The 16508-nt window shown below is 40.2% G+C and overlaps 1 protein-coding gene across 3 annotated transcripts in view; it reads left to right on the forward strand.

Moving 5' to 3' along the window:
* LOC123972379 (guanine nucleotide-binding protein G(olf) subunit alpha) overlaps positions 1-16508 on the forward strand; it is a 45707-nt gene that overhangs the window by 22216 nt on the left and 6983 nt on the right. The gene's annotated exons all lie outside the window — the stretch shown is intronic.

Genomic DNA, 16508 nt, shown 5'->3' on the forward strand with positions numbered 1-16508 from the left:
AGAAAGGAGAGAGATAGTCAGGTGATGGTTGGAGAGTCACATGAATCTGTAAGGTGGAGCTGTTACAGTCCAAGGCCTGTGTTAGTCTTTGCTGCTCTAAGTCAGTCTGTCTGTGTGCAGTACAACTGCACAATATGTAAAAAAGCATCAGCAAGTGTTTATTTTAGTCCATATTCCAGGATCATGATGATAACATATAATATTGTGGTATCATAAACATTTAAAATATCCTTTCTGAATGTCCTTTACAACTATGTAAATACAGTGGTCTTCTGAATGTCGAAATCAGAAAGAATATTCTATATTGTGATAACTGAGACCACTGAGGGTTGCAACTAGCTGAAGCACTCAAAATACAGCTGCCCTGTGACATGAGCAAACATTAACACAGTAAAATGAAGACAGGGAAAAGCAGACAGTATTTAAATTGAGTGGTGCTGGTTTATATGTGACTTCTCTGGTGTTTGAGTGCGTGTATTGGTTTTGAACTTGATTGCTTTACTTCCTGTCTTTACTTTTCTTTGCTGGAAGATACACCTACTCTTCCAAATCCAAAGTACTGCCAAATGACTGATGCTTAATTGTTTATTTTAAGTCCCAGTTGACCTCCCTGTTTCAAAAGTCCTCCTCTTCAATATTTTTTTGTCCCTTTGATTGCTTCTCTTGCTGTCCTAGCACCGCCTTTTGGACTGTTAAGTTGCTCCCCCTGATTGTTTAACAACTAGTGAACAATTGTATGTTTGGCCAATAAATCATCATCAAGCTAACAAATTTATATTACTAGTGTGTAAAGGAGATAAAAAATGATAATAAGTCACAGCTCCATGGGGTTTAGTGTAGAATCCGACTGATGAGGGTTTTTAGGGGCCGATACCGATATCGATTTATGAGCCGATATTTATATTTTCAGAATGATTTGGATAGTAGACCACTTTCCTTAGAAATGGCCACTGATGAAAGCTGTTCTGTATGTGGGCTATAAAATCTTTTCCTAAACGGATTATGTTAATAAAATACATTGCAGTCTCAACAACTTAACATGTAAACAATTGCACATCAATAAATATTTCCTGCTGGAAGGTGCAAGTTTTTCAGCCATCTGTAAACAGAGAGAGTGAGAGGGAATAGGCATGTGTATTTCACTTTACACATAATCTGCTGTAATTTCAATGTAACATATTCACATCTAGTTTATCCCTTTACCAGCACTCTGTAATTCTAACCAAAGCTATGAGTAACCATTTCTCAACCACCATCTGTTTAAATCATGCCATCTACGATAACGTTACTACAGTGACCTGCTGTTGAATACATCTAATACTACATGACTTGTCTACAACAAGGACCTGCAACTTTGTCTGGCAGGAAGCCAGTTAGATTCTTGTTCAACTCACGTATATTTACGTGTCTGCTCTGGTTAAATCATTTCCCGACACAACGACTAAAACTACAAACAAACGGCTCGCAGATAAATTTAGATTACGTCAGAAACTATAGTTTAATGGCTCATTAACAACATTTGCGCTCCACCACTGATAAACACAGCATTAGCTTTGTGGTTAATTTAGCAACGGGCAGCGTTACCTGCTGTAACGTTACGTGATTTTAGAGAATATTTAGAAGTGATGAACTAGGGACAAATGAGAGGACACTTCGCTAGAACTGACACACTGTTTCAGAAATAAATTTACAATCACTTTTGTCAGCAGCGTAGCCTCCAGCTCTCAACTACCATAACATTAAACATACTGCGGTGAGCCGGGAGGAAGCCAGGAACGGGAGGATTAGCAAGTCATGAATGTTTTGAGGAGAGGAGAAGTGATTGGGGCTGTTTTATTATTATTTAATTTATGTCATGTAATTAATGTGACAAATGACCAACTCACCGCTAACACAGTCATTCTGTATGTTGTTTCTACTTGCTGTGCTCTTGTGGACTCCGGTCAGCCTCTTGTTTTCTTCTGTGGTTTTTGTGGTGAGGCAGTGTTGTTAATAGGGGAGCTGCAGCGCGCCCTCTGGTGGGCAAACTATGCAACACTCATGACATGAGTGAAGGATCTGACTCTTTCTTTTTTAGTAGTCATATATCTGCTGTTATAAACGGCTGATACCGATTAAATGCAATTAGCTCATATCGGCCGATTAATCGGTCGGGGTCTAGTTTAGTTTACAAAAGTAAGAGTTTTTCTTACTTGAATGGCTGTTCAGTTAAATGATAGCTGTTGTGTCTAGTTGCTCATGTGCTTTTCCTTGTCATTTCAATTCATTTAGAAATATCACTGTTGCGTAGAAACATCACAATATGCCTCTATTGTCAGAGTGTTTGATGTCTAGAATTTGTCAGTCTGCGTGGCTTCTCACTTACTTCCTCTCTCAGTTTTAACCTCTGAATGAACTATGTGGATGGAGGGCATTCATAGATACTCTGTCCTACATGGCAGCAGACCTGTCTGTGTATAAGGGCCCCCCCATACACACTGTGTATACACACACACACACACACACACACACGCCTATTGTTATTATGACCATTAATCTATACTAACTGTTCTTAGTGAGTATCCTGGAAGTAGTGAAACACTGGTAGACAGCTTCAGTGGCCAACTAGGTTGAAAGGAAAAGAGCAGAGGTCATAACTTTAGACTTTAGCTGTATTTAAACAAATGTGTTGTTTTGGCTATTCGTCTAACTTGTCTAACGAGACATGTTTGTCTACAAGGGTCTGTCTCATAGCTTGTCCCCTATTCTCAGTGCTAGCTGCTTTTGAGCTAGCACTGACTCTTGTAATCTTGTAGGCAGTCCAGGAAGCTTTCATTTCAATTCTTTAACTTTTGTTTTTAACACTTGCTCGCTCTCTTTTTTTGTATGGAACCTGCACAGACTTGTGTTTGTGTTGTTGACTATGTCTTGGATCACAAATGTGATAAGAGTGCTTTTAGTCACTGTGAAAGTAAATTAAAGAGGAAGTTGGCCTACCTGTGGCTGTTTTGTGGGAGGAACAGATTGGCAGGCAGCAACCTTGCATGCTTACAGCAAAACACAATAGAAATATTGTCCACCAAACAAGATCACAGCGGAAGGAAATTTGGTTAGATATGTGGTATTTACATTTTGGGAAGGCCTATTGTATACCTCCACCATTTCATCTGTGTTGTCTGTCCTTCACAGACCTTGCTCCACTGGCAGATATGTTTTTTTCAGCCTAATGCCGGACGGCTCATTTGACAAAGGCACAGGAAATAAGTGGGGGCTGATGGCGAGCGTTTGTTATGCCAAAGAGCATGTCCATATCGATGCTTTTGGAATCCTGTCACCCATTGATCCTGCCCTCTGCATTGCACATTTATACGTTTTAAGAGCACAGATATGTGTCTGCCAGTTGATTGATTATGAGCTATTTTCAGCAGCGGCGGGCTGGTTCCATTACAATGCCTTGGATGTGTCAACGGCAAAATCAAACACTTTTTCACATGCAAATCTGAACTTCCAGGCCTCTCTGCTTTTTGTGTTTGTGTGCGGTGAGTGTTTCTTGCAATCCCCCACCAAATGTGACACAACTCATATACTAAGGGTATTTCTTACTGTTGTGGATTATTGTTATTGTTGGAGTACGAAGGAATGAGCTTTAGGGATACAGCTGGGCTTTATGTGTGATGAGGCGGGAATTTGCTTTAGATGCTGTAAACTTTTTTTATAATTCATATTTTTTGTGATTGTAAATTATGTACCTATAAAACGTATGGAGTGGCCAACAAACGTAGCTTCCCTTTAATCAGATTGAGTCAAAAGACCACTGCCTATTTAAGAGACACCATGCTTTTTGTCTAAGGTTCAATGCAATGTGATCATTGTAGTTTAGAAATCTGCGATACTAATAAGAAAAGTTTAATCTGGCAGCTTTGTGTATCCTGAATTAATATAATAGCTGTTAATCCACAGGGATGTACTGCTATATAACAATATAACAAGAATAATGGGATTTGGAAAAAAATGACGTTTTGCAATATCTTGTCATTAGAGCTGAAACAATTATTAGACTTATTGATTAGTCGATCAACAAAAAAATGCAACCATTTCCTACTGTTCTTTCTTCGTTCAGGTCGGACGTTTCACAGTTTTTTGCACCATTGACCCTAATGAGGATTAAATGGAAGTGGCAAAGATCAAATCCTGGGGGGAAGTGGGGGCTATTCAGGGTGGATTGGAAAATGGGTGTCATCATTATATACAGAAATACAGCATAGCTGCATCTAATGATTATTATCTTTATCGAATAATCTGCGGATTATTTTCATTGTCTAGAAAATGGTGAAAAATGTCCATGACAGTTTCTCAGAGTGCAAGGGGACGTCTTCAAATGTCTTGTTTTGTCTGACCAACAGTCCAAAACTGAAAGGATATATAATTTACAGTGATATAGAAAAGCAGCGGAGAAGCTGGAACCAAGTTTAGAACCAATGTTTGGAGTTTATGCTTAAAAAAGAGCTGACACAATGAATCAATTATCAAAATAGGAATAGTTACTCTTCCGTTTCTCAAGCTAATCATTGCAGCTCTAAGATATAGAATGTAAGGACTTTGAGCACCCTGTCTCATCCCTCCTGTCAGGTGAAGGAATTTATTTCCTCCTCATCATCATCATAATAATAATAATAATAATAATAAAGACTGTTTGCTATTAAATACATTGAATCCTTCATCTGCTGTTCTCAGGGTTTAAGAAGGTGTAAATAGGAATTCCAAAAATTTCAGCATAAAAAGATGAATGCAGTTTTAACTTTAATGATACCCAGTGCATCCCAATTGTTCAAATTTACAAGGATCATATTCAGTCAGGATGTAATGTGGTGTATTTGGTCCAGGATGGAGAGGTACAGCTGGGACGTGACAGATCTCCAACAGTCCCGAGGTCCTGGAGATGGGACTGTGGATAGACATACTTATCTAAGGCTGGGTCTGGTTCTTGGCCTGGGTTGGGGCTGGGGTGTAGTGCTGGTCACGGGACTCTGTCACCAGCCTGGGGGCCACTGACACAGTCATCTGAGGCAGTAAAGTGCTAAGAATGGCCAGCATTGTCAGCCATCCCCGGCCCCTGAAGGGCCTGCAGAAACAGAGGGGCTACGCTTAGCAAACAGTGGCTCTCCTCAATAAGGATCCTCTTCTGTTCATGGAAGAGCCCGAGAGAGTGATATTTATACACCGGCTGCATGTCACTGCAGCTTTTTTTCTGTCACCAATAAGTTGCTTCATATCTTAATGTTTTAGCTGATTTGATACACACAGTATAATACCAAGGAGTGATGCTGGCTGTGACAGGGTCTGGGCTCTACTTACATGTCTGAACTGATCTATGTGTTTATATTTCAGTGTAATAACTTTTTTCAAAGTGGTTATTGGGTTACTTTTAAAGCATAAGAAATTGATTTTCTGCTGGGATGTTTGTCTCACTGCAGCCAGAGCAGTATTTGAAATTGTGTTAAACCTTCATGGACTGTATTGTCTTGTCCAGTTTAGGGCTTTGCATAGTTTGTGAATGAAATCTGAAGTCATATTTTGAATTTATGCATCTTTAAAGCATGGGTCAGTGATGTTAACCAGACACACCTTCAGTGATAGCGAGGTATACAGAAAGCTTTTTGAGTAATTAAAAGAAAGAACCAAAACACCTTATCGTTTGTTTTAGTAAGATGTATCCTTATTGCAGATTCAACCTTCAAAAATGTTTGTGAAACACATTTTATTTAGAGTGAGAATTTTAAGTGCTTTGAAATGCATTTTGAACTATTAATGTTTATCTATTTTTTTGCTATGCTCACTTTTTTTTCTAGTTTAGCCACTTGCAGCAAACAAACTCTTAAAAATGGCCTAAGTAGTTTCAGTTTTGTTAATTAAATCTCTTTATCTATTTCTAGTACATCTATTTCTAGTGAATTTGGTAATGATCAGTGATGTTAACTCTAACGTTTGCTATAGTGCAGTTCACATCATATTTATAACTGCACCGTTAAAAAAACCCCAAAAAACTTTCTTCGTGAAAAGAATCATAAAAGACCTTAATCCAGATTAGCAAAAACCTTTGTGTAACTCGCTTAAATCAGATGACCCTGCTTTCAGCTGACTGAGGAATACTCAAAGGGGGTACTATGGCAGTGTTTGTGTGTGTTCATGTGAATATATCTGAGAGTGTGTGGATGTGTGCATGATTTCTGAGGAAAAGAAGGAGTGGTTTTGAACTGTAGACTCTGATCTTCTGGATGCTCAGTGGGACTCCATCTACACAAACCACTGTCCTTAAGGTTGTTAGAGCCCCCTGTGGGACTGACTCTCTACTCTCTCTCTCTCTGCCACTATCCCTCTTCCTCTCTCTCTGTCTATCTATTTAGTCCTCTCTTGAGGCCAGCAAGCAACAGCGGAGAGGATGTTGCAGAACACATGGTTCTCTATATGAAGTCTTTTCCAAAGTGTGCGTGTGTGTAAACCTTATATTTCAGACAGGGCATAGTTTAAAAGATAAATGGACTATGCTTATATCGCACCTTTGTAGTCTACATGTCACAGTCAACCCGTTCACACATATTCATACACTGATGGCCACACAAGGTGCCATCATTCACATACACTCACACACTTTGTAATTTGGGGTTCAGTATCTTGCCCAAGGACACTTCGAGATGCAGACTGGAGGAGCCGAGGGTCAAAACGCTGATGTTCTGATTAGTGGATGAACCGCTTTACCTCATGAGCTACAGCCGGCGATGTTAACATGTTAATATCTTCAAGTTTAACAGAAGGACCTATTATTAAGTGTTACTTTAACTGTCCATTAGGTAAGTGTTTTAAAGTACTGTGGAAGTTTAAAGTTCTTGAAGCTCTCCGCTCGCCTCGGCGTTTGGAAACCGTTAAGAGAGCCTAAAGCTGCCCAGCATAGCATGCTACTTGTCACAAGATTAGCTACACCACCAGTGTGTTTCTAGAGACCAGAGGCTCTGACAGCCAGTATTTAGTTTAGTCAATGAGTTGGATCTATTCTAAAAAATCAAAATCTATATCAAAATGTATCAAAACTAAGATAAATCACCCTTTTCCCTGTGGATTGTTTGTAGGTTTGAGTTAACTGTTAGTTTTGTCTCTTTGACGTGTGTGTGTGTGTGTGTGTGTGTGTGTGTGTGTGTGTGTGTGTCTCAACAGTGTGCAGAGAAAAAATGGGAATTTATGTTCCACTTAAATAAGGGGAATTGTATCTATAAATAGATTTTTATTTTTGGGTTAAAATGTGCGTCCATTTTAAAGGACAGACAGAGTGAGGCTGGTGAATGGCGGATATCTGCGAGTCTGTTACTGTGTGCCGACTACGCACACACATACCTTTTCTCTCTCTCAAACACATACACACCCTGCTGTTGACCAGGAGTGTAAAGGCACCGACTGCTGGAGGACAACAGTGGCGCTGCAGGTTCCCTGTTCAGAGATTGCGGAATGGTCGTCCATAGAGCCCCCCCCCCCCCCCCCCAACTGAGGCTCACCCTCCTCGCTCCCCTCCTTTCTCTCCCCCCTCTGTCGCTCCCCACCCCCCTTAGAGCTTATGTAAACTAGCTGTGGAGCCAGGGCAAGCTGAGGCTATTTTTAGCAGCAGCACTGCAGAGCAGAAACTGGCGGAGGGTCACGTGTGCGCAGCCGAATCAAAGGGAGTATCCCGGCAATGCGCTGTAAACAAAGGGAAGGTCAGTAGCAGAAGGTGAGACACAAAACGCCTCTGTGTTGGTTTTGTGTATGTGTGTGAGTGACTACACACTGTCTGGCCATACCTGCTCTTCTCTTAATGCCCTGCCATAAAACAAATCATTGCGAGTGTATGAATGCACCCATATGCTTTCCTGCTCGCTCTGTCTCCCCCTACTCCACACACACACACACACACACACACACACACACTGCTCAACCATTTCTGTCACTGCTAGAGACAGAGAGGGGGGAGCTGAAGTGATCAAAGCGGGGTTTGACACGCGAGGAGACATTTTGCTGTCTAATCATGACAGGGGCTCCAAGCTTCACACACTCTCCCTGTTGCTGCCAAGCCGGCCCATCAGAGTGAGCAGAAGCAGACTTGGAGCCGCGCAAAATCAATCAAAACGCACATGACCATGTGTGTTTAGCATTAAAGTTAGCATGTTTTGGATCACATGAGGATTTCAGCTTCCCCATGCTCAGAGTTCGGCCTGGTTGTGTCCTGTAGCTGCGGTTGTGTAGCCTGTAGGCCTGGCTAGCAGTGAGGCTAGCAGTTAGCGGTGTCCAGCCACACCCAGGTAAAAGGTCTCCCTCCATCTTGGGTTCTCGTCAAACAAGCCTCAACTTTCACCTCTTGTGGAATGTGGTCAGAAGGGGGCACAAAGCTATTTATAGAAACCTTTTATATTTTTCTGTCACAGCGGTTTGTTTGCCTAGACAGTTTGAGCTGCGGGCTGTTTCGTCAGGCCAGGCTGAAGGAGGTAGCTTGGAGGCTAACTTAAGTAAACATTTGGCTCCAGCACAAGCCATGGTTGGGCGGTTTGGTTGGATGATTTATTGTTGTAGGCATTCTTAACCTGAGTTTCTTGAGCTTCTCCATGCTGACCACATAGATATGGGCCACATCTCAAATTGTCGTGATGAAAGAATATACTATGTCAGGGGAACATCCAGTTCCTCTTTGTACACCGTTGTGGTTTCTTTTCTAATACTGTACTCTAAAACAATATTTATTTTGAAATTTAATTACAGTCCACACCTGATGTGTTTTTACTGTTGCTACAAGTTAAACAAAGGTGTAAAGCACTTACAGGTCCCTTTGTGCATGTTACTTACTAATTTTTCGCTTTGTGTCTTCTGGAGCACAACCACCTGAAACTGTAGCTAAAGCAAATCCATTAGTCGATCAACAGAAAATTAATATTTATATAGGATTTTGAGCAACCGGCAAATCATTTAAGTTATTTCTCAAGTAAAAACATGTGAGGATTTGGTGCTTCTGTTTGTTTAATGTGATTATAGACTTTTGTATATTTGGGTTTTTCAGCATTAGTCAGACAAAACAAAGAATTTGATGACATTAGGCTTTTTCTGACTTTTTCTAGACCATTCGAGAAAGTAAATGTCAGATTGTTATGATGATAATAATAAAAATGGAAACTTACAAACATACGTTTACATTTACTAAAACTTTACTGAAAACTTGACTGAAATATTAATATAGTTATATAAATAAGCAGGACATGATGTCACGATGCGCATTTAAAGACATACAGCCCTCATCTCTCTTAGAAGATGTTAGTGCTAATTGTGCTTTGACTGGATTCCACTAGCATTTCTACGTGAAACTTTAGACAAAGTGTCCAACATAGAAAGTAGAGATTCACTTGATTTTATGTTGAAAAGAAAATTAGTAGATTTTGGTGTATTGACATTAGATTTGGCACATCTTAAAAGCTATGCGGTAAATCAGTGGATCTTGTAGTTATTAAATGGACAATTGACCAAGAGTAGTGTTTTTCTTTTTTTTTCTTATTCTTTTTCTTTTTACAAGGAAGTACTGGAATAATCTGCAATATCACCAATGCTTCCTTGCTGCTGTTCTCACCTGTTTATTGGCAAAGTAATGACACTGTACACTCTTTACAGATATCCCTCTAATCACCAACACATCAAATCACTCCAAATCCATTTCCCCTGATCTGCTGGTAAAACAGAAATAAGAAACTAACCTGGTAATTTGATGACTAGCTGCATCCCAGTGCACAAAAAATTATTATAAATATTTTTTTTGTGGGGTGGAGGATGTGTTGCTTTCTCCACAGAGGGTAGTTACAAAGCTGTCACAACATCACCGCAGTTTGAGGTAACCACTTGGCCATAAAGTGTCATTTTCCAGTGTGCATTACCGTAGCCAGGTCCATCTCACGGGACTCCCACTGACTGCTCTGTGACTTGTAACATCCTTATCAGTTATACCCACTGTTAAGCTCTCAACTCAAATAAACCCTGCGCGTCTAATTTATCACAACTGTCTCTGCGTCTGTCAGGTTGTGACAGAACTCGGAAACTTAGTGTCTCTTTACGTCTTACAGACTACACATTACATTCCTCCCCTTTACTGAAAATGTGACTTATTTTTGGTTGTGTGCTTGAGACGGTGGCACTCTAAAATAATCTGTCTTCATAAGCCTACATTTGCTGTGCCCTCCCACCAAAGGCACTCGCTCACACACAGTGACACACATACAATGTAGAAAGCTAGCACACAGCACGGTTCTGCTTTGTGTTGATGTATGGGAGAGTCTGGGAATGGCAGGATACAAGTGTGGCCTGGCTTAGGAAGAGACGAGGGAGGTGGGGTTGATAGAGAGAGACGAGAGAGGAGTGGTATGGACCGACTGGGGTTGCTATGGGAACCCAGCTGCTATAAGCAGGCAGGGTCAGTGTGGAAGAGAGGCGGTGTGCAGCAGGAGCGAAGGGATGCCACCCGGAGGCCAGTTTGTGATACTACACAAACAGCACACAGGCCCCAACTCCTTGAGTGTTCATCCAGAGAAATCTGCATGTTTAACATCTTAAAATAAGAATTGAAAATTATATTAACTTTTATTTATTGAAAATTAAGTTTCTTCTGTGTGGATTTGGTTCAGGTCACCCGGCATGGCTCGGTTCAGGCTTATGCAATCTGCACTGATACTGTAGACTACCCTGTCTGATATTAGTCATTGGTTATTGACTTTTGATTAGAGGAAAAGAGGAAAAGCTAATTTTCACTGGGTCATCGGTTGACTCCAAAGCGGAACAACTAATTTGACATGGAGGCTGTGGTTGTTTACAGGCGAAAGAATTGAAACCTTCATGATATTGTTGATTAGACTTATTTAGTTTTTCTATTTTTGGCGCAGACTAATTCAGTAGCTGACAGTAGCTGATAGTGTATCGATGTTAGGCTTCAATGTTATTTACAGAAACCCATAAGTCAATGTCAGTGTGCTCCACATGGGACATGGTTCAGGCCTGACAGAGTCCCCATGTTCCCACTGTGGCTTGATGTTGGGGGCTGAGTCTATTTTAAGTAGAGGTAATGTAATGGTCCATGTAGACATTGAGCAGACACAAAAGGGCATTACAATGTATTGTACATTTTTATACAACACCTTTCAAAACCATGACTTGATGCAGCCCTGGAAGGCGAATTGAGATAAAGCAGGCACTTTTGTTTACACAAGATTTGGTTTGACTTTCAGGAGTGTCTCCGTTCTTGCTCCTATATTTAGGAAGTACCCACTGAGCCGTTGATGGATTTGTCTAGATTCAGATCCATCTCCCAAACTGCACAGTGTTCCTGTTTGGATGGATGAGTTGAACCCCAGGCTCAGATCTTTCCACTAGGTGACCAGGATCCTGCACAGCTCCACCTTCGCTTTGTCCTGCTGCACATGGCTCCGTGTGCTGTACCAGCTCAGCGCCTCTGACGGTCTGCGTTGTGTGATGAGCTGTGTAGTGCAGCTGGTTTTGTTGTAATACTGGGTGTGTTTTGTAAGAGCAGACAGACGAAGTATGACGGAAAAGTTCCCAAGTAGAAATATTAGGTTAACGTTTGACAGACAGATCATTTTAGGAATGATCCAAGTTGTTGCTAAAATAATTGGTAATTGATATATTGATTTTATTGACCGAAAAGTAATAAGCAATTTCAGTAATTTTTCATGTAAAAACACCAAATATTCTCTGTTTTCAGAGGATGTATTACTTATGTATATGTGTTAAATATTGTAAACCGAATATCTTTGTGATTTGGACTGTTGGTCAGACAAAACAAGACAAATTAACAATGTCATCTTGACTTCTGGGAAATTATATTGTGCTTTGTAGATCCATGATTTGAAATGGTGATTCTGTTTGTTTTATTTGTTTTTAAATCTGTTCATTTAGTGTCCTGTTTTGTAATGAGCAGTCCATCCTTATACTGGCATTTTTCTGCTTTTTGCTCATCCCAAAAATCATTTGTTTGTCAGAAAGTTGTGGTGTGGTGTTCTCTCAATGAACTTTGAGTTACTTAAGATCTCTCTTAAGTAACTCAAGACCTCTTTTTTTCTGTTTGTAATTCAGCAATGTTGTACTGCTCATACTCCTTTTATTCTATGTTGTGGATTGTTTATTTTAAAAAGTTCTTGTGGGTCATGACAAAACATAATACAGTGAATATATGACACAGAAAAATATATATAGGCCCTTTGAAAATATTTAAATAAAGCTTTACCAGCTTGAAACCGTGGTGCTGCTGCTGTGTCCAGCAGTGAGTTTTAAAGGGCTGTCACCAGTCAGTTGGAGACTAAAGTGAAAGTCCATTATGCTGGCCTGAGCGGCTCAAAATATGGAAACTATTGATCGGATCCTCTGCACTGCTAATTAAAGATGGCCCACTATTTGTAAAAAGTCAACCCAATTATCAAATGAGCGCATGAGGCCGTTGGTTGATGTGAAGGTTGCCTGCCTGTTGAGGGGATGTTTTTCCAGACTTTATTCCAGCGTTGTTGGAACTTCCCACTGTCTTTATACTCTTTGTACATATTCACGTCTGACTCTTTGTTGTTGGACATGTGTTGTCTGAATACACACAGTTTGTTTTGACTTAAACGTGAATGAAATTGTTGCCGTTTGGTTCACTTCTTTGCACTTCTACTTACTTCTGAACAAACGTTTTTAGCTTTTATTTGTATTTAGGCCTGTTTATTTATTTGTTTGTTGTGGCTCTCCAAAAGCGACCTAATGAGAGCTTGTATCAGTGCACTGGTTCAGGGAGAAGCCCCCCCCAGTGGAGGTGGGTGACCCATGTCCCCAAGCCCCGGTGCGAAGCGTTTTAATGCCCCCGCCTCTGCACTACCACCATCACCATCTTCCCTCTACCTCCCTTTCTGCTCAATGGGCAGCAACATGTGACCTGGACTGTGTGTGTGTGTGTGTGTATTCATGGTTGTGTCTGTGTTTTATGGAAAGATGAGGCCAACAACACAGAGAGACCAGGCCAAGTCAAGTGATACTGTCCACAACAAAAGCCTATACATAGCAACACAGACTGGCCCGCAGGACGAGTACAATGTGTTTTGGCTAAAAACAGAGACAACCCAGCCCTGCAGACAGAAAGAGAGAGAGACTGTAATAGACAAGATAGTAGTGGAGTTCTTTATTTAAATTTTTTTTTTTTATTCAACCTGCCAATTAAATAGAATAATAAAGTGCCTCTTTATAGCAGAGGGGGGTAGTGTGTGAGGATAAAAATTAAATGAGAAATTACAGCTGGATTAATGTGATTAATAACAGACTTTAAAGTGAAAAAAAAACACAAACACTGTGACAAATTCATAACAGAATAAATCATAATTTGCCATACATGTGCTGTAGAAGTGCTAAGAACAAAGTGGAAGAATTGCCAGCATGTTATCCCTCAAATCCACAAATTTGACAAAAAGACCACATCACATCCTGATGCCTGATGCCAGGGGAGAACAGTTCTGGGAAGAAATTGAAGAAACCAACGCAAGCCACAGATTTCCCTGGACCTGAAACCCAGCTCGTCTTTTTTTAGTGCTCGACCAGAACAGCCTTAGTCACCGAAAACTGCACCCAAACTTTTTGATAGGGCATTATCTGGATGGCCACTCGGTAATCAATGTTATCTTTTTTGCCGTTTTTCCTGGATCCAGGACCCTTTTTTGTTTATTCTTTATTGCTGCGTACGAGGACTATATTTGGCTCTCCAGTGCTCTACCAATAGTACTTCTGTCACATGGCAGTCAGAAAGCGCTCAGTAATTATAACCTAGCTAGGTTTCTGCAAGGCTGACTAAAAATACTCCCACATTGTTGCAGTGATGGGGCAGAAGATTTTTGGAGGTTTTGTGTGTGAATAAATGTCTGTGTCTGCTCTGCTCAGAGGAGAGAGGTGTGTGTGTGTGTGTGTGTGTGTGTGTGTGTGTGTGAGTGTGAGAGATACTCATCTGTATATTGTATCTATGTTATAGAGCTGAAACAGAATTTGACTCATTTGTTAGTCGATAATAATAGTAATTCAGTTCAGACTTTCAAGCAGTAATTTGCTGATTCTCTTTGTTTTATGTGGTGATAGCTGAATATCTTTAGGTTTTGTCTGATATAACAAGCAATTGGATGACATCACCTTGGGTTTTTGAAAACAGTTAATCAGGAACATAATCAGCAGACTAATGAATGATGAAAAATAAATAAAACGTTTGTTGCTGCCGTAATCCAGTAAGATTGAACATACATTTTTAACACATTTCCCACCTTGTAAAACATTTGTCAAGCCTTTTCTGAGAATGATTTTTAACCCTACATCGTTTCTTCACCTTCTAGACTTGTTCATGTTTTGTTTTTTTTCTTTCCATTGCTTCCTTTTTGGGTACCACCAGCAGTCTCTAGGCATAACTGACTTCTATTGTCAATAGATATAGTTATCATGTCACTCTGTTCCGAACCTAAGTGTTGGGAAGCCCACTAGGAGTTACTAGTTAAATCTAGTGGTTAATGAGACCATTGCCCAGGTGAGAAATGAGAAAAGATTTAATTCTACACAACAAATTGTTGTCTTTCTTGTGAAATATTAAGTAGTTTTACCTCTTCAGACCTCTTAAAGGTCTTTACATGAAGAAATCTGATAAGGGAAAATTAAACATAGTAGATTAACAACTACTATGAGGGGGTGCCAGGAGACATAGCTTTGTTTTAAAGGGGAAAAAAGTTTGGGAGCATCAGATACAAAAACCTGTTATGAAAACATTACTCTGTAGTGCTATTAGTGGCCATAAACCCGTCAGGCTGCCTATAAGCTTCAGGTTTTTGGTGTTAAAGGTCTTTTAGAGAGGTTAAAGTTCAGGATGAGTTTAAGGTCTAAATCATCAGTTCAGTTTTGCAAAAGTAACAACCGTCCAAAGGTCAAGTTGTAAGTTAATAGACAAGGTGTGGACCCCTTGTGGGAATTTTTCATACTGAATTAGACCTCTGAGATGACTTAGCACATGTACCTCCTCTAGTTAATAAGTACATAGTGTAGTGTGCACTAAAATAATAGATAAGGACTTTTTTATGCCACTTTTGTCATTTTTGTGACATTCTGATAACTAAACAAGTCAATAAAAACAATTTGTAGATTAATCATTAGTGTAATATAGTATGCAGTTGCCTAACTTTAAATGCTCCCCTCCTTTCCTCCATACCGTATGTGGTGTATCTGGTGTTACAGTAGATGCATCTACTGTATATGAACTCTGTGTGAGAAAGTCTAGTGCTCTCTCAGAAATAGCCTTACTTCTCCTTTTGTGTGGACTGTGAGAGGCCGAAATGAAGTCGTGTGATGAAAACATTATTGTCAGAGCACATGAGCGGAGTCTCAGTTATCTAATGGTTCATAATAGAGCGTTCATTGTCTGTTATTTAGCTCTACATGGGCGTGTTCAGTGTGCTACTTTTTATGGTTGAATTGAAAATGAAATGACAAACCATCCCTGGCTGAAACCCTGGTTACTGATCTTCTTTGCGTCAGGTTTCCGTGTTGACTGTCTTGTGACATGCTGAAGCCACAAACGGTACGGGTAAAAAATGTAGGCTGTTTGGTCCACATCTGTGTCCTACTTACCGGATTCACTCACCAACTTCAGCTTTAGGCTTGGAACTCTTCTCCTCCAGAAATACCTGACGCACCTTTATCTCCTCTGCTGTGTTGTCTGCTTAATTTGCTTTCATAGTAAAATATACCTTGCACTATTCTCTCCACTGTAGTTTTATTTACTTTTCTGTTATTTACTTTTTGTGTTATTTAGGCTTTGTTCACACTGCAGGCCTTAAAGCTCCAATTTATTTCCCAAATGAGAATTTTTATTTTTTTATTTTTTTGATTCACTGTTCACATTATCTTTCAAATGTGGCCTGTATCGGACTCCACTTGGAACTAGTCACTGCCTGGAAAAGCTCATACTTGCCAACCTCTCGATTTTCATGGGAGACTTCCATTTTTCATTGCCCTCTCCCGGTTTCCTTCCAGGGTCCCATTTCTGCGGCTTTATGGCAAAGTTTCCCAAATTTGTTTCCTTGTCATTGTAATCATTACAGTTTCTGACTCTGGAGCGACTTCAGAGTCGCATGAATTCCGATCTGATTGTCCAGACTGAGGTTGCACTTTTGAAAATCCAACCTGTGTCTGATTTGGACCACATATGAAAGTGTCCCAAATCCGAACTGGAAAAGATCAGGTTCCATGTGACTCGGGCTGTTCACACTGTTAAAAAACAATCTGATCTGAGTTACGTATGAGCAAAAATATCTGATTTGGGTCACTGTAGCCTGCAGTCTGAACGCAGCCTTAGTGTCTTTTTGAGAGTAACACATTTTCATGCTGGCAAACATATCTGTAACATATGTATTTTTAAGGGCATTTTGGCTTGGGGCTTCAGTTTATTTCGAAACTCTGTAATGGTCCACTGT

The sequence above is a fragment of the Micropterus dolomieu genome, linkage group LG06 (assembly GCF_021292245.1).
Source record: "Micropterus dolomieu isolate WLL.071019.BEF.003 ecotype Adirondacks linkage group LG06, ASM2129224v1, whole genome shotgun sequence".
Classification (NCBI taxonomy): Eukaryota; Metazoa; Chordata; class Actinopteri; order Centrarchiformes; family Centrarchidae; genus Micropterus; species Micropterus dolomieu.